Below are 19,552 nucleotides of genomic sequence, written 5' to 3' on the forward strand. Positions count from 1 at the left end.
TCACTCCCAGCCATAGGCCCCCAGACACAAAGCTCGGCCCGTTTCCCTGGCAAACAAAATTAAGCTACCCCGCTTCTGGATGGCAGATTGCAGGAGTCACTTTGCACCATCAAACTAGCCCGACTTGGCACTGGTGCAACGTCTGGTCTGGGAACCATCCTGCGTATCGTGGATTCTAAGGAGCCAGCCGGCCACTCCCAGCCACAGGCCCCCAAACAAAAACAACGGCGCTTTTCCCTGGAAAACAAAACTCGCCTGCCAACTTTTTGATGGCAGATTACAGGAGCCACTTGGTACTATCAAACCAGCCCAACTTGGCACTGGTGCCACCATGGGTCTGGTCACCATCCTGCCTATCGTAGATTTTCAGGAGCCTGCCGGTCACTCCCAGCCATAGGCCCCCAGACACAAACCTCGGCCCGTTTCCCTAGCAAACAAAAGTAAGCTGCCCCGCTTCTGGATGGCAGATTGCAGGACGCACTTGGTAGTATCAAACCAGACCGACTTGTCACTGGTGCCACCTCTGGTCTGGGAACCATCCTGCGTATCGTTGATTCTAATTAGCCAGCCGGCCACCCCCATCCACAGGCCCCCAAACACAAACAAGGGCGCTTTTCCCTGGAAAACAAAACTCACCTGCCAAATTTTTGATGGCAGATTGCAGGAGCCACTTGGTACTATCAAATCAGCCCAACTTGGCACTGGTGCCACCATGGGTCTGGTCACCATCCTGCCTATCGTAGCTTTTCAGGAGCCAGCCGGTCACCCCCAGCCACAGGCCCCGAGACAAAAACCTCGGCCCGTTTCCCTGGCAAAAAAAAGTAAGCTACCCCGCTTCTGGATGGCAGATTGCAGGACGCACTTGGTAGTATCAAACCAGCCCAACTTGGCACTGGTGCCACCTCACGTCTGGGAACCATCCTGCGTATCGTGGATTCTAAGCAGCCAGCCGGCCACTCCGTGCCACAGGCACCCAAACACAAACAACGGCGCTTTTCCCTGGAAAACAAAACTCGCCTGCCAACTTTTTGATGGCGGATTGCAGGAGCCACTTGGTACTATCAAACCAGCCCAACTTGGCACTGGTGCCACCATGGATATGGTCACCATCCTGCCTATCGTAGCTTTTCAGGACCTAGCAGGTCACTCCCAGCAATAGGCGCCCAGACACAAAGCTCGGCCCGTTTCCCTGGCAAACAATAGTAAGCTGCCCCGCTTCTGGATGGCAGATTGCAGGAACCACTTGGTACTATAAAACCAGCCCGACTTGGCACTGGTGCCACGTCAGGTCTGGGAACCATCCTGCGTATCGTGGATTCTAAGGAGCCAGCCGGCCACTCCCTGCCACAGGCACCCAAACACAAACAACGGCGCTTTTCCCTGGAAAACAAAACTCGCCTGCCAAATTTTGAGGGCAGATTGCAGGAGCCACTTGGTACTATCAAACCAGCCCAACTTGGCACTGGTGCCACCATGGGTCTGGTCACCATCCTGCCTATCGTAGCTTTTCAGGAGCCAGCCGGTCACTCCCAGCCATAGGCCCCCAGACACAAACCTCGGCCCGTTTCCCTGGCAAACAAAAGTAAGCTACCCCGCTTCTGGATGGCAGATTGCAGGACGCACTTGGTAGTATCAAACCAGCCCGACTTGTCACTGGTGTCACCTCTGGTCTGGGAACCATCCTGCGTATCGTGGATTCTAAGCAGCCAGCCGGCCACTCCCAGCCACAGGCCCCCAAACACAAACAACGGCGCTTTTCCCTGGAAAACAAAACTCACCTGGCAAATTTTTGATGGCAGATTGCAGGAGCCACTTGGTACTATCAAACGAGCCCAACTTGGCACTGGTGCCACCATGGGTCTGGTCACCATCCTGCCTATCGTAGCTTTTCAGGAGCCAGCCGGTCACCCCCAGCCATATACCCCGAGACAAAAAGCTCGGCCCGTTTCCCTGGCAAAAAAAAGTAAGCTACCCCGCTTCTGGATGGCAGATTGCAGGACGCACTTGGGAGTATCAAACCAGCCCAACTTGGCACTGGTGCCACCTTGGGTCTGGGAACCATCCTGCGTATCGTGGATTCTAAGGAGCCAGCCGGCCACTCCCTGCCACAGGCCCTCAAACACAAACAACGGCGCTTTTCCCTGGAAAACAAAACTCGCCTGCCAACTTTTTGATGGCGGATTGCAGGAGCCACTTGGTACTATCAAACCAGCCCAACTTGGCACTGGTGCCACCATGGATGTGATCACCATCCTGCCTATCGTAGCTTTTCAGTACCTAGCAGGTCACTCCCAGCCATAGGCCCCCAGACACAAAGCTCGGCCCGTTTCCCTGGCAAACAAAATTAAGCTGCCCCGCTTCTGGATGGCATATTGCACGAACCACTTGGTAGTATAAAACCAGCCCGACTTGGCACTGGTGCCACCTCTGGTCTGGGAACCATCCTGCGTATCGTGGATTCTAAGGAGCCAGCTGGTAACTCCCAGCCACAGGCCCCCAAACACAAATAACAGCGCTTTTCCCTGGAAAACAAAACTCGCCTGCCAACATTTTGATGGCAGATTGCAGGAGCCACTTGGTACTATCAAATCAGCCCAACTTGGCACTGCTGCCACCTTGGGTCTGGTCACCATCCTGCCTATCGTAGCTTTTCAGGAGCCACATGGTCACTCCCAGCCATAGGCCCCCAGAGAAAAACCTCGGCCCGTTTCCCTGGCAAAGAAAAGTAAGCTACCCCGCTTCTGGATGGCAGATTGCAGGAGCCACTTTGCACCATCAAACTGGCCCGACTTGTCACTGGTGCCACCTCAAGTCTGGGAACCATCCTGCGTATCGTGGATTCCAATTAGCAATCTGGCCACTCCCACCCAAAGCCCACAAACACAAACAACGGCGCTTTTCCCTGGAAAACAAAAGTCGCCTGCCAAATTTTTGATGGAAGATTGCAGGAGCCACTTGGTACTATCAAACCAGCCCAACTTGGCACTGGTGCCACCATGGGTCTGGTCACCATCCTGCCTATCGTAGCTTTTCAGGACCTAGACGGTCACTCCCAGCCATAGGCCCCGTGACACAAAGCTCAGCCCGTTTCCCTGACAAAAAAAAGTAAGCTGTCCCGCTTCTGGATGGCAGATTGCAGGACGCACTTGGTAGTATCAAACCAGCCCGACTTGGCACTGGCGCCACCTCACGTCAGGGAACCATCCTGCGTGTCGTGGATTCTAAGCAGCTAGCCGGCCACTCCCAGCCACAGGCCCCCAAACACAAACAACGGCGCTTTTCCCTGGAAAACAAAACTCGCCTGCCAACTTTTTGATGGCAGATTGCAGGAGCCACTTGGTACTATCAAACCAGCCCAACTTGGCACTGGTGCCACCATGGGTCTGGTCACCATCGGGCCTATCGTAGCTTTTCAGGAGCCAGCCGGTCACTCCCAGCCATAGGCCCCCAGACACAAACCTCGGCCCGTTTCCCTGGCAAACAAAAGTAAGCTGCCCCGCTTCTGGATGGCAGATTGCAGGAGCCACTTTGCACCATCAAACTAGCCCGACTTGGCACTGGTGCCACCTCAGGTCTGGGAACCATCCTGCGTATCGTGGATTCTAATTAGCCATCCGGCCACTCCCAACCACAGGCCCCCAAACACAAACAACGGCGCTTTTCCCTGGAAAACAAAAGTCGGCTGCAAAATTTTGATGGCAGATTGCCGGAGCCACTTGGTACTATCAAACCAGCCCAACTTGACACTGGTGCCACCATGGGTCTGGTCACCATCCTGCCTATCGTAGCTTTTCAGGAGCCAGCCGGTCACTCCCAGCCATAGGCCCCCAGACACAAAGCTCGGCCCGTTTCCCTGGCAAACAAAAGTAAGTTATCCCGCTTCTGGATGGCAGATTGCAGGAGCCACTTTTCACCATCAAACCAGCCAGACTTGGCACTGGTGCCACCTCTGGTCTGGGAACCATCCTGCGTATCATGGATTCTAAGGAGCCAGCCGGCCACTCCCAGCCACAGGCCCCCAAACACAAACAACGGCGCTTTTCCCTGGATAACAAACTCGCCTGCCAACTTTTTGATGGCAGATTGCAGGAGCCACTTGGTACTATCAAACCAGCCCAACTTGGCACTGGTGCCACCATGGGTCTGGTCACCATCCTGCCTATCGTAGCTTTTCAGGAGGCAGCCGGTCACTCCCAGCCATAGGCCCCGAGACACAAACCTCGGCCCGTTTCCCTGGTAAACAAAAGTAAGCTACCCCGCTTCTGGATGGCAGATTGCAGGACGCACTTGGTACTATCAAACCAGCCCAACTTGGCACTGGTGCCACCTCAGGTCTGGGAACCATCCTGCGTATCGTGGATTCTAAGGAGCCAGCCGGCCACTCCCAGCCATAGGCCCCCAAACAAAAACAACGGCACTTTTCCCTGGAAAACAAAACTTGCCTGCCAACTTTTTGATGGCAGATTGCAGGAACCACTTGGTACTATCAAACCAGCCCAACTTGGCACTGGTGCCACCTCTGGTCTGGGAACCATGCTGAGTATCGTGGATTCTAAGGAGCCAGCCGGCCACTCCCAGCCACAGGCCCCCAAACACAAACAACGGCGCTTTTCCCTGGAAAACAAAACTCGTCTGCCAAGTTTTTGATGGCAGATTGCAGGAGCCACTTGGTACTATCAAACCAGCCCAACTTGGCACTGGTGCCGTCATGGGTCTGGTCACCATCCTGCCTATCGTAGCTTTTCACGAGCCAGCCGGTCACTTCCAGGCTTAGGCCCCCAGACACAAACCTCGGCCCGTTTCCCTGGCAAACAAAAGTAAGCTGCCCCGCTTCTGGATGGCAGATTGCAGGAACCACTTGGTACTATCAAACCAGCCCAACTTGGCACTGATGCCACCTCAGGTCTGGGAACCATGCTGCGTATCATGGATTTTCAGAAGCCAGCCGGGCACTGCCAGCCACAGGCCCCGAAACACAAACAACAGCCTTTTTCTCTGGCAAACAAAATTCAGCTGCCCCGCTTCTGGATGGCAGATTGCAGGAACCACTTGGTACTAACAAACCAGCCCGACTTGGCACTGGTGCCACCTCAGGTCTGGGAACCATCCGGCGTATCGTGGATTCCAATTAGCAAGCTGGCCACTCCCAGCCACAGGCCCCAAAACACACACAACGGTGCTTTTCCCTGGAAAACAAAACTCGCCTGCCAAACTTTTGATGGCAGATTGCAGGAGCCACTTGGTATTATCAAACCAGCCCAACTTGGCACTGGTGCCACCATGGGTCTGGTCACCATCCTGCCTATCGTAGCTTTTCAGGAGCCAGCCAGCCACCCCCAGCCAGAGGCCCCCAGACAAATATTTCGGCCCGTTTCCCTGGCAAACAAAAGTAAGCTGCCCCGCTTCTGGATGGCAGATTGCAGGAGCCACTTTGCACCATCAAACCAGCCCAACTTGGCACTGGTGCCAACTCAGGTCTGGGAACCATCCTGCGTAACGTGGATTCTAAGCAGCCACCCGGCCTCTCTGAGCCACAGGCCCCCAAACACAAACAACGGCGCTTTTCCCTGGAAAACAAAACTCGCCTGCCAACTTTTTGATGGCAGATTGCAGGAGCCACTTGGTACTATCAAACCAGCCCAACTTGGCACTGGTGCCACCTCTGGTCTGGGAACCATCCTGCCTATCGTAGCTTTTCAGGAGCCAGCCGGTCACTCCCAGCCATAGACCCCCAGACACAAACCTCGGCCCGTTTCCCTGGAAAACAAAAGTAAGTTACCCCGATTCTGGATGGCAGATTGCAGGAGCCACTTGGTACTATCAAATCAGCCCAACTTGGCACTGGTGCCACCATGGGACTGGTAAACATCCTGCCTATCGTAGCTTTTCAGGAGCCAGCCGGTCACTCCCTGCCATAGGCCTCCGGACACAAACCTCTGCCCGTTTCCCTGGCAAACAAAAGTAAGCTGCCCCGCTTTTGGATGGCAGATTGCAGGATGCACTTGGTACTTACAAACCAGCCCGACTTGGCCCTGGTGCCACCTTGGCTCTGGGAACCATGCTGGGTAACGTAGATTCTACGAGGACAGGCGGCCACTCCCAGCCACAGGCCTCTAAATAAAAACAACGGCGCTTTTCCCTGGAAAACAAAACTCGCCTGCCAACTTCTTGATGGCAGATTGCAGGAGCCACTTGGTACTATCAAACCAGCCCAACTTGGCACTGGTGCCACCATGGGTCTGGTCACCATCCTGCCTATCGTAGCTTTTCAGGAGCCAGCCGCTCACTCCCAGCCATAGGCCCCCAGACAAATACCTCGGCACGTTTCCCTGGCAAACAAAAGTAAGCTGCCCCGCTTCTGGATGGCAAATTGCAGGACGCACTTGGTACTACGAAAACAGCCCGACTTGGCACTGATGCCACCTTGGGTCAGGGAACAATCCTGCGTATAGAGCTTTTTAAGGAGCCAGCCGGCCACGTCCAGTCATATACCCCCAAAAAAAAACCACGGAACTTTTCTCCAGCAAACAAAAATCCGCTGCCCCGCGTCTGGATGGCAGATTGCAGGAGCTATTTAGTATTATCAAACCAGCCCGACTTGGCACTGGTGGCACCATGAGTCTGGTAACCATCCTGCCTATCGTAGCTTTTCAGTAGTCAGCCGGTCACTCCCAGCCATAGGCCCCCAGACAAATACCTCGGCCCGTTTCCCTGGGAAACAAAAGTAAGCTGTCCCGCTTCTGGATGGCAGATTGCAGGAGCCACTTGGTACTATCAAACCAGCCCAACTTGTTCCCAGACCCAAGGTGGCACCAGTGCCAAGTGGGGCTGGTTTGATGGTGCAACGTGGCTCCTGCAATCTGCCATCCAAAAGCGGGGCAGCTTACTTTTGTTTGCCAGGGAAACGGGCCGAGGTTTGTGTCTGGGGGTCTATGGCTGGGAGTGACCGGCTGGCTCCTGAAAAGCTACGATAGGCAGGATGGTTCCCAGACAAGAGGTGCCACCAGTGCCAAGTTGGGCTGGTTTGATAGTACCAAGTGGCTCCTGCAATCTGCCATCAAAAAGTTGGCAGGCGAGTTTTGTTTTCCAGGGACAAGCGCCGTAGTTTTTGTTTGGGGGCCTGTGGCTCAGAGTGGCCGGGTGGCTTCTTAGAATCCACGATACGCAGGATGGTTCCTAGACCCAAGGTGGCAACAGTGCCAAGTCGGGCTGGTTTGACACAACCAAGTGGCTCCTGCAATCTGCCATCCAGAATCGGGGCAGCTTAATTTTGTTTGCCAGGGAAACGGTCCGAGGTTTGTGTCTGGGAGCCTATGGCTGGGAGTGACCGGCTGGCTCCTGAAATGCTACAATAGGCAGGATGGTTCCCAGACCCATAGTGGCACCAGTGCCAAGTTGGGAGGATTTGATAGTACCAAGTGGCTCCTGCAATCTGCCATCAAAAAGTTGGCAGGCGAATTTTGTTTTCCAGGGAAAAGCGCCGTTGTTTGTGTTTGGGGGCCTGTGGCTGGGAGTGGCCGGCTGGCTCCTTAGAATCCACGATATGCAGGATTGTTCCCAGACCCAAGGTGGCACCAGTGCCAAGTCGGGCTGGTTTGATGGTGCAAAGTGGCTCCGGCAATCTGCCATCCAGACGCGGGGCAGCGGATTTTTGTTTCCAAGAGAAATGGTCCGTGGTTTGTTTTTGGGGGTTTATGGCTGGGCGTGGCCGGCTGGCTCCTTAAAAAGCTCGATATGCAGGATGGTTCCCTGACACAAGGTGGCACCAGTGCCACGTCGGGCGGTTTTCGTAGTACAAAGTGCGTCCTAAAATTTGCCATCCAGAAGAGGGGCAGTTGAGTTTTGTTTGCCAGAGAAAAGGGCCGTGGTTTGTTTTTGGGGGCATATGGCTGAGAGTGGCCCGCTGGCTCCTGAAAAGCTACGATAGGCAGGATGTTTACCAGACCCATGGTGGCACCAGTGCCAAGTTGGGCTGATTTGATAGTACCAAGTGGCTCCTGCAATCTGCCATCCAGAATCGGAGTAGCTTACTTTTGTTTTCCAGGGAAACGGGCCGAGGTTTGTGTCTGGGGGTCTATGGTTGGGAGTGGCCGGCTGGCTCCTTAGAAACCACGATACGCAGCATGGTTCCCAGACAAGAGGTGACACCAGTGCCAAGTTGGGCTGGTTTGATACTACCAAGTGGCTGCTGCAATCTGCCATCCAGAAGCGGGGCAGCTTACTTTTGTTTGCCAGGGAAACGGGCCGAGGTTTGTGTCTCGGGGCCTATGGCAGGGAGTGACCGGCTGGCTCCTGAAAAGCTACGATAGGCAGGATGGTGACCAGACCCATGGTGGCACCAGTGCCAAGTTGGGCTGGTTTGATTGTAACAAGTGGTTCCTGCAATCTGCCATCAAAATGTTGGCAGGCGAGTTTTGTTTTCCAGGGAAAAGCGCCGTTGTTTTTGTTTGGGGGCCTGTGGCTGGGAGTGGCCGGCTGGATGCTTAGAATCCACGATACGCAGGATGGTTCCCAGACCAGAGGTCGCACCAGTGCCAAGTCGGGCTGGTTTGATACTACCTAGTGGATCCTGCAATCTGCCATCCAGAAGCGGGACAGCTTACTTTTTTTTGTCAGGGAAACTGGCTGAGCTTTGTGTCACGGGGCCTATTGCTGGGAGTGACCGTCTAGATCCTGAAAAGCTACGATAGGCAGGATGGTGACCAGACCCATGGTGGCACCAGTGCCAAGTTGGACTGGTTTGATAGTACCAAGTGGCTCCTGCAATCTGCCATCAAAAAGTTGGCAGGCGAGTTTGTTATCCAGGGAAAAGCGCCGTTGTTTGTGTTTGGGGGCCTGTGGCTGGGAGTGGCCGGCTGGCTCCTTAGAATCCACGATCGGGAGGATGGTTCCCAGACCTGAGGTGGCACCAGTGCCAAGTCGGGCTAGTTTGATGGTGCAAAGTGGCTCCTGCAATCTGCCATCCAGAAGCGGGGCAGCTTACTTTTGTTTGCCAGGGAAACGGGCCGAGGTTTGTGTCTGGGGGCCTATGGCTGGGAGTGACCGGCTGGCTCCTGAAAAGCTACGATAGGCAGGATGGTGACCAGACCCATGGTGGCACCAGTGCCAAGTTGGGCTGGTTTGATAGTACCAAGTGGCTCCTGCAATCTGCCATCAAAAAGTTGGCAGGCGAGTTTTGTTTTCCAGGGAAAAGCGCCGTTGTTTTTGTTTGGGGGCCTGTGGCTGGGAGTGGCCGGCTGGCTCCTTAGAATCCACGATACGCAGGATGGTTCCCAGACCAGAGGTGGCACCAGTGCCAAGTCGGGCTAGTTTGATGGTGCAAAGTGGCTCCTGCAATCTGCCATCCAGAAGCGGGGCAGCTTACTTTTGTTTGCCAGGGAAACGGGCCGAGCTTTGTGTCTGGGGGCCTATGGCTGGGAGTGACCGGCTGGCTCCTGAAAAGCTACGATAGGCAGGATGGTGACCAGACCCATGGCGGCACCAGTGCCAAGTTGGGCTGGTTTGATAGTACCAAGTGGCTCCTGCAATCTGCCATCAAAAAGTTGGCAGGCGAGTTTTGTTTTCCAGGGAAAAGCGCCGTTGTTTTTGTTTGGGGGCCTGTGGCTGGGAGTGGCCGGCTGGCTCCTTAGAATCCACGATACGCAGGATGGTTCCCAGACCAGAGGTGGCACCAGTGCCAAGTCGGGCTGGTTTGATAGTACCAAGTGCGTACTGCAATCTGCCATCCAGAAGCGGGGCAGCTTACTTTTGTTTGCCAGGGAAACGGGCCGAGCTTTGTGTCTGGGGGCCTATGGCTGGGAGTGACCGGCTGGCTCCTGAAAAGCTACGATAGGCAGGATGGTGACCAGACCCATGGTGGCACCAGTGCCAAGTTGGGCTGGTTTGATAGTACCAAGTGGCTCCGGCAATCTGCCATCAAAATGTTGGCAGGCGAGTTTTGTTTTCCAGCGAATAGCGCCCTTGTTTGTGTTTGGGGGCCTATGGCAGGGAGTGACCGGCTGGCTAATTAGAATCCACGATACGCAGCATGGTTCCCAGACCTGAGGTGGCACCAGTGCCAAGTCGGGCTAGTTTGATGGTGCAAAGTGGCTCCTGCAATCTGCCATCCAGAAGCGGGGCAGCTTACTTTTGTTTGCCAGGGAAACGGGCCGAGGTTTGTGTCTGGGGGCCTATGGCTGGGAGTGACCGGCTGGCTCCTGAAAAGCTACGATAGGCAGGATGGTGACCAGACCCATGGTGGCACCAGTGCCAAGTTGGGCTGGTTTGATAGTACCAAGTGGCTCCTGCAATCTGCCATCAAAAAGTTGGCAGGCGAGTTTTGTTTTCCAGGGAAAAGCGCCGTTGTTTTTGTTTGGGGGCCTGTGGCTGGGAGTGGCCGGCTGGCTGCTTAGAATCCACGATACGCAGGATGGTTCCCAGACCAGAGGTGGCACCAGTGCCAAGTCGGGCTGGTTTGATACTACCAAGTGGATCCTGCAATCTGCCATCCAGAAGCGGGACAGCTTACTTTTGTTTGCCAGGGAAACGGGCAGAGCTTTGTGTCTGGGGGCCTATGACTGGGAGTGACCGTCTAGGTCCTGAAAAGCTACGATAGGCAGGATGGTGACCAGACCCATGGTGGCACCAGTGCCAAGTTGGGCTGGTTTGATAGTACCAAGTGGCTCCTGCAATCTGCCATCAAAAAGTTGGCAGGCGAGTTTTGTTTTCCAGGGAAAAGCGCCGTTGATTTTGTTTGGGGGCCTGTGGCTGGGAGTGGCCGGCTGGCTCCTTAGAATCCACGATACGCAGGATGTTTCCCAGACCAGAGGTGGCACCAGTGCCAAGTCGGGCTGGTTTGATAGTACCAAGTGCGTCCTGCAATCTGCCATCCAGAAGCGGGGCAGCTTACTTTTGTTTGCCAGGGAAACGGGCCGAGGTTTGTGTCTGGGGGCCTATGGCTGGGAGTGACCGGCTGGCTCCTGAAAAGCTACGATAGGCAGGATGGTGACCAGACCCATGGTGGCACCAGTGCCAAGTTGGGCTGGTTTGATAGTACCAAGTGGCTCCGGCAATCTGCCATCAAAATGTTGGCAGGCGAGTTTTGTTTTCCAGCGAATAGCGCCCTTGTTTGTGTTTGGGGGCCTATGGCAGGGAGTGACCGGCTGGCTAATTAGAATCCACGATACGCAGCATGGTTCCCAGACCTGAGGTGGCACCAGTGCCAAGTCGGGCTAGTTTGATGGTGCAAAGTGGCTCCTGCAATCTGCCATCCAGAAGCGGGGCAGCTTACTTTTGTTTGCCAGGGAAACGGGCCGAGGTTTGTGTCTGGGGGCCTATGGCTGGGAGTGACCGGCTGGCTCCTGAAAAGCTACGATAGGCAGGATGGTGACCAGACCCATGGTGGCACCAGTGCCAAGTTGGGCTGGTTTGATAGTACCAAGTGGCTCCTGCAATCTGCCATCAAAAAGTTGGCAGGCGAGTTTTGTTTTCCAGGGAAAAGCGCCGTTGTTTGTGTTTGGGGGCCTGTGGCTGGGAGTGGCCGGCTGGCTGCTTAGAATCCACGATACGCAGGATGGTTCCCAGACCAGAGGTGGCACCAGTGCCAAGTCGGGCTGGTTTGATACTACCAAGTGGATCCTGCAATCTGCCATCCAGAAGCGGGACAGCTTACTTTTGTTTGCCAGGGAAACGGGCAGAGCTTTGTGTCTGGGGGCCTATGGCTGGGAGTGACCGTCTAGGTCCTGAAAATCTACGATAGGCAGGATGGTGACCAGACCCATGGTGGCACCAGTGCCAAGTTGGGCTGGTTTGATAGTACCAAGTGGCTCCTGCAATCTGCCATCAAAATGTTGGCAGGCGAGTTTTGTTTTCCAGGGAAAAGCGCCGTTGTTTGTGTTTGGGGGCCTGTGGCTGGGAGTGGCCAGCTTCTAATTGGAATCCACGATACGCCGGATGGTTCCCAGAGCTGAGGTGGCACCAGTGACAAGTCGGGCCAGTTTGATGGTGCAAAGTGGCTCCTGCAATCTGCCATCCAGAAGCGGGGCAGCTTACTTTTGTTTTTCAGGGAAAAGGGCCGAGGTTTTTCTCTGGGGGCCTATGGCTGGGAGTGACCGGCTGGCGCCTGAACAGCTACGATAGGCAGGATGGTTCCAAGACCCATGGTGGCACCAGTGCCATGTTGGGCTGATTTGATAGTACCAAGTGGCTCCTGCAATCTGCCATCAAAATGTTGGCAGGCGAGTTTTGTTTTCCAGGGAAAAGCGCCGTTGTTTGTGTTTGGGGGCCTGTGGCTGGGAGTGGCCAGCTTGCTAATTGGAATCCACGATACGCAGGATGGTTCCCAGACCAGAGGTGGCACCAGTGCCAAGTCGGGCTGGTTTGATAGTACCAAGTGCGTCCTGCAATCTGCCATCCACAAGCGGCGCCGCTTAGTTTTGTTTGCCACGGAAACGGGCCGAGGTTTGTGTCTGGGGGCCTATGGCTGGGAGTGACCGGCTAGGTCCTGAAAATCTACGATAGGCAGGATGGTGACCAGACCCATGGTGGCACCAGTGCCAAGTTGGGCTGGTTTGATAGTACCAAGTGGCTCCGGCAATCTGCCATCAAAATTTGGCAGGCGAGTTTTGTTTTCCAGGGAAAAGCGCCGCTGTTTGTGTTTGAGGGCCTGTGGCTGGGAGTGTGCGGCTGGCTCCTTAGAATCCACGATACGCAGGATGGTTCCCAGACCTGAGGTGGCACCAGTGCCAAGTCGGGCTAGTTTGATGGTGCAAAGTGGCTCCTGCAATCTGCCATCCAGAAGCGGGGCAGCTTACTTTTTTTTGCCAGGGAAACGGGCCGAGGTTTGTGTCTGGGGTCTATGGCTGGGAGTGACCGGCTGGCTCCTGAAAAGCTACGATAGGCAGGATGGTGACCAGACCCATGGTGGCACCAGTGCCAAGTTGGGCTGGTTTGATAGTACCAAGTGGCTCCGGCAATCTGCCATCAAAAAGTTGGCAGGCGAGTTTTGTTTTCCAGGGAAAAGCGCCGATGTTTGTGTTTGGGGGCCTGTGGCTGGGAGTGGCCGGCTGGCTCCTTAGAATCCACGATACGCAGGATGGTTCCCAGACCTGAGGTAGCACCAGTGCCAAGTCGGGCTGGTTTGATAGTACCAAGTGCGTCCTGCAATCTGCCATCCAGAAGCGGGGCAGCTTACTTTTGTTTGCCAGGGAAACGGGCCGAGGTTTGTGTCTGGGGGCCTATGGCTGGGAGTGACCGGCTGGCTCCTGAAAAGCTACGATAGGCAGGATGGTGACCAGACCCATGGTGGCACCAGTGCCAAGTTGGGCTGGTTTGATAGTACCAAGTGGCTCCTGCAATCTGCCATCAAAAGTTGGCAGGCGAGTATTGTTTTCCAGGGAAAAGCGCCGTTGTTTGTGTCTGCGGGCCTGTGGCTGGAGTGGCCGGCTGGCTCCTTTAAACACACGATACGCCGGATGGTTCCCAGACCCAAGTTGGCACCAGTGCCAAGTTGGGCTGGTTTGATAGTACCAAGTGGTTCCTGCAATCTGCAATCAAAATGTTGGCAGGCGAGTTTTGTTTTCCAGGGAAAAGCGCCGATGTTTTTGTTTGGGGGCCTGTGGCTGGGAGTGGCCGGCTGGCTCCTTAGAATCCAAGATACGCAGGATGGTTCCCAGACCAGAGGTGGCACCAGTACCAAGTCGGGCTGGTTTGATAATAACAAGTGGATCCTGAAATCTGCCATCCAGAAGCGGGGCAGCTTACTTTTGTTTGCCAGGGAAACGGGCCGAGCTTTGTGTCTGGGGGCCTATGGCTGGGAGTGACCGGCTGGCTCCTGAAAAGCTACGATAGGCAGGATGGTGACCAGACCCATGGTGTCAGCAGTGCCAAGTTGGGCTGGTTTGATAGTACCAAGTGGCTCCTGCAATCTGCCATCAAAATTTGGCAGGCGAGTTTTGTTTTCCAGGGAAAAGCGCCGTTGTTTGTGTTTGGGGGCCTGTGGCTGGGAGTGGCCGTCTTGCTAATTGGAATCCACGATACGCAGGAGGGTTCCCAGACCTGAGGTGGCACCAGTGACAAGTCGGGCCAGTTTGATGGTGCAAAGTGGCTCCTGCAATCTGCCATCCAGAAGCGGGGCAGCTTACTTTTTTTTGCCAGGGAAACGGGCCGAGGTTTGTGTCTGGGTTCCTATGGCTGGGAGTGACCGGCTGGCACCTGAAAAGCTACGATAGGCAGGATGGTGACCAGATCCATGGTGGCACCAGTGCCAAGTTGGGCTGATTTGATAGTACCAAGTGGCTCCTGCAATCTGCCATCAAAAATTTGGCAGGCGAGTTTTGTTTTCCAGGGAAAAGCGCCGTTGTTTGTATTTGGGGGCCTGTGGCTGGGAGTGGCCCGCTGGCTCCTTAGAATCCACGATACGCAGGATGGTTCCCAGACCCAAGGTGGCACCATTTCCAAGTTGGGCTGGTTTGATAGTACCAAGTGCGTACTGCAATCTGCCATCCAGAAGCGGGGCAGCTTACTTTTGTTTGCCAGGGAAACGGGCCGAGGTTTGTGTCTGGGGGCCTATGGCTGGGAGTGACCGGCTGGCTCCTGAAAAGCTACGATACGCAGGATGGTGACCAGACCCATGGTGGCACCAGTGCCAAGTTGGGCTGATTTGATAGTACCAAGTGGCTCCTGCAATCTGCCATCAAAAAGTTGGCAGGCGAGTTTTGTTTTCCAGGGAAAAGCGCCGTTGTTTTTGTTTGGGGGCCTGTGGCTGGGAGTGGCCAGCTGGCTCCTTAGAATCCACGATACGCAGGATGGTTCCCAGACCCAAGGTGGCACCAGTGCCAAGTTGGGCTGGTTTGATAGTACCAAGTGTCTCCTGCAATCTGCCATCCAGAAGCAGGGCAGCTTACTTTTGTTTGCCAGAGAAATAGGCCTAGGTTTTTGTTTGGGGGCCTGTGGCTAGGAGTGGCCGGCTGGCTCCTAAGAATCCACGATACGCAGGATGTTTCCCAGACCCAAGGTGGCACCAGTGCCAAGTCGGGCTGGTTTGATAGTACCAAGTGGCTCCTGCAAACTCCATCAAAAAGTTGGCAGGCGTGTTTTGTTTTCCAGGGAACAGCGCCGTTGATTTTGTTTGGGGGCCTGTGGCTCAGAGTGGCCGGGTGGCTCCTTAGAATCCACGATACGCAGGATGGTTCCCAGACCCAAGGTGGCACCAGTGCCAAGTCGGGCTGGTTTGATTACACCAAGTGGCTCCTGCAATCTGCCATCCAGAAGTGAGGCAGCTAAGTTTTGTTTGCGAGAAAAAAGGGCCGTGGTTTTTGTTGGGGGCCTGTGGCTGGGAGTAGCCGGCTGGCTCCTTAAAATCCACGATAGGCAGGCTGGTTCCCAGACCCAAGGTGGCACCAGTGCCAAGTCGGGCTGGTTTGATAGTACCAAGTGGCTCCTGCAATCTGCCATCCAGAAGCGGGGCAGCTGAGTTTTGTTTGCCAGAGAAAAAGGCTGTGGTTTGTGTTTGGGGGCCTGTGGCTGGCAGTGGCCGGCTGGCTCCTGAAAATCCACGATACGCAGCATGGTTCCCAGACCCAAGGTGGCACCAGTGCCAAGTGGGGCTCGTTTGACAGTGTCAAGTGCCTCCTGCAATCTCCCATCCAGAAGCGGGGCAGCTGAGTTTTTTTTGCCAGGGAAACGGACCTTTGTTTTTGATTGGGCTCTGTGGCCGAGAGTGGTCGGCTGTCTCCTGACAATCCACAATACGCAGGATGGTTCCCAGACCCAAGGTGGCACCAGTGCCAAGTCGGGCTGGTTTGATAGTACCAAGTGTCTCCTGCAATCTGCCATCCAGAAGCGGGGCAGCTGAGTTTTGTTTGCCAGAGAAAAGGGCCATGGGTTGTGTTTGGGGGCATATGGCTGGGAGTGGCCACCTGGCTCCTTAAAATGCACGATACGCCGCATGGTAACCAGGCGCAAGGTGGCACCAGTGCCAAGTCAGGCTGTTTTTGTAGTACCCAGTGGCTCCTGCAATTTGCCATCCAGAAGCGGGGCAGTTGAATTTTGTTTGCTAGAGAAAAGGGCTGTGGTTTGTGTTTGGGGGCCTATGGCTGAGAGTGGCCGGCTGGCCCCTGAAAATCAACGATAGGCAGGATGGTTCCCAGATCCAAGGTGGCACCAGTGCCAAGTAAGGCTGGTTGTATGGTTCAAAGTAACTCCTGCAATCTGCCATCCAGAAGCGGGACAGCTGAGTTTTTTTTGCCAGAGAAAAGGTCCATGGTTTCTTTTTGGGGCATACGGCTGGGAATTGCCGGCTGGCTCCTTAAAATGCTCGATACGCAGGATGGTTCCCAGAGCCAAGGTGGCACCACTGCCAAGTCGGGCTCTTTTTGTAGTACCAAGTGCGTCCTGCAATTTGCCATCCAGAAGAGGGGCAGTTGAGTTTTGTTTGCCAGAGAAAAGGGCCGTTGTTTGTGTTTGGGGGCCTGTGGCTGGGAGTGTTCGGCTGGTTCCTGAATATGTACGATACGCAGGATTGTTCCCAGATCCAAGGTGGCAGCAGTGCCATGTTGTGCTGGTGTGATAGTCCCAAGTGGCTCCTGCAATCTGCCATCCAGAAGTGGGGCAGCTGATTTTTGTTTGCCAGAGAAAAGGTCCGTGGTTTGTTTTTGGGGGCATATGGCTGAGAGTGGCCGGCTGGCCCCTGAAAATCCACGATACACAGGATGGTTCCCAGATCCAAGGTGGCACCTGTGCCAAGTCGGGCTGATTTGATAGTACTAAGTAGCTCCTGCAATCTGCCATCCAGAAGCGGGGCAGCTTACTTTTGTTTGCCAGGGAAACGGGCCGAGGTTTGTGTTTGGGGGCCTATGGCTGAGAGTGACCGGCTGGCTCCTGAAAAGCTACAATAGGCAGGATGGTGACCAGACCCATGGTGGCACCAGTGCCAAGTTGGGCTGGTTTGATAGTACCAAGTGGTTCCTGCAATCTGCCATCCAGAAGCAGGGCAGCTGAGTTTTGTTTGCCAGAGAAAAGGGCCTTGGTTTGTGTTTGGGGGCATATGGCTGGGTGTGGCCAGCTGGCTCCTTAAAATGCACGATATGCAACATGGCTCCCAGACCCAAGGTGGCACAAGTGCCAAGTTGGGCTGGTTTGATAGTACCAAGTGGCTCCTGCAATCTTCCATGATCACGTGGAGAAATACTTTCTGGTTTCAGCCTCATGCTCTTTCTTCTCTCCCTCAACTTCTCTATCACCTCTCATCTGGTTCACATGCGCTGTCTTCAAGGTCCACAGGCTACTTTTCACAGAATCTTCTGGCCTGATGAAGTAAGGATGATGAATAGAACAGAGCTGGGATCTATTTTCCAGTTTGGATAAAATGCATTCTGCACACAAATCCAAGGAGAACGGGCTGCCCCGATGCCCAGAAAATCTTTCACTCCTGCTAGTGTTCTACGTCAACCGCAACTTAGTCTGAAAGAAAAGCTTTTTCTCTGAGAGCATCTGAGAGGTTTGCATGAAGCACTGATATCTGACATATGCAATTTTGAATAGGAGAGGAAAAAGAAAATGGCAAGGAGTTTTTAATTTTAGTGGTTTCAATTTTAATTTCCGTGCACTTTTTCAAAACTTGTCAGCTCAAATGCCCATCAACATCTTTTAGTCATCTGTAAGTCAGTATTCATATAAAATGTGCTTCAAATCCAAAGAATTTCAAATTTGCACTCCAAGCTTCTATGCCTAGATTTATGATTTCCTACACATATTAGATGAAAGGAAGGCCTTTTTTACTGTGGGAGTGCTGGAACACTGGAACAGGTTGCCCAGAGAAGTTGTGGGTGTCCCATCCCTGAAAGTATTCAAGGTCACCCTGGACGGGGCTTGGAGCAGCAACAAAGGAGAAGCTTGATGGTAGAGAAACAAAGTTGGACTATAGAAGAAACTCGGATTGAAGTATAGGATCAAGTTTTCTCTCAGCTCTTGGGGTAAATTCAAAGTTGTACAAAATGACATTTATCTGTGCTATTCACTACTGTAACAGAAAGTTTCATGAAAACTGTACAGAAGATAGTAAATTTTAAAAGAGATAAGAATTACAGCATAAAATCCATGGGATAGGTTACAACATGAGACACTCTCTAAGAGAAAATCTCTGTGTTTCAGCACTTCATCGGGGTAAGATTTCATGAAGTGCCAAAGAAGGCGGCAAAATATCATTCGGGACATTATTTACTGGGATTCAGCCTGGCCATTAGTAGGAACTGCCTTTGAACATATCATGTAGATATACCACACACACTTTCCCTTCACTGAAAAATTACTGTTTACAACAAATAAGCAATTGACAATCAAAATTGATTGAAAGCATCTTAAACATGTCAAGTATTTCATTGTAGATGATCTGTGATCCAAATGCTTCTTCCACCTTCGAGAGGGACAGAAGAATTCTTCCATATCATGATGGTTTAAAATTGTATCAACCAATGTTTTCTGCTGAAAAGATATCATCTATTTTTTTCTATTTTTGGAAGAAAATATTCCTAGACATACAACAGGTGAGAACTAAGTAATTTTAAAGAAACAAATGAAATGAAAATATTCTGTAAATAGAATGAAATGAAAAGCTGTGTTTTAAATAGGAGCTAAATATTAAACAGAATTTTTGTACCAGGCATTTGAATTACTGCACCAGCTCTTTTGCCCATCAAGAGAGGCATTTAGCATTTCAGTCTTTTCCAAGGTGTTCATGATCTGCTATGCTGATCTCTGTGTGTGCCTAGGTGTGTGTGGAGGGGGGGGCATATGAAGGGGAGTGTGTATGTTTGCTTTACAATTGTTGTGGCAGATTCATGCCTCAGCTCCACATTTTGTTTTAAAAAGGTCACACCGAGTGGATATGAAGTTTACTATCAACAAGAGATCGATTCCCAAATCATCCATTTGACTCTCCCTTATAAATCATGTGCTTTGTTGCATATTTTATCAAATATACTTTCAAGCCAGATGGAGGAAGGAGGATGTGGGAATCCCTCCACCATCTTGCAACTTTTATGTAAGTAGGTTTTCAAGAAAATCATCATTTCTCTTTTAAATATGTCTGGAACAGGCATGATGGTAGTGTCAACCTGTTGGAGTTTTTGTTGCTGGAAGAAGTTGTACAAAAGGATTGGTTTTTACATTGACCAGTTACTGAATCAAGCGCAGGAATACATTGGAAATTTAGCTGGGGGTTCCTTTTCCCAGCAGACTACTTCTAGAACGAGCTTGTACACTGAAGCTGACTCTTTTGCTCTCTTTTTGTTTCTTTCCTATTTTCTTGGCTTCTTTGCCACTATCTAGACAATTTTGGAACTTTGTTCCCAACTAAAATGGTTTCAATAGTCTGATTGTGATCATACATTTTTACAAGGAATTTTTAAAATCTTTCCTCGAGTCCAGAAAGTCAAGGACTTAGATCTTTTTCTTCCCTTATCAATATTGCCATGAAATTGATAAATAAAGACCAACTCTTTATTTTTGTTTTTAACCCACGTAGATAATTCCCATCCATTAATCCATTTTGTGGACCAATAGCTGCCATTCTGAT

The sequence above is a fragment of the Melospiza melodia genome, chromosome 1 (genome assembly GCF_035770615.1).
Source record: "Melospiza melodia melodia isolate bMelMel2 chromosome 1, bMelMel2.pri, whole genome shotgun sequence".
Classification (NCBI taxonomy): domain Eukaryota; kingdom Metazoa; phylum Chordata; class Aves; order Passeriformes; family Passerellidae; genus Melospiza; species Melospiza melodia.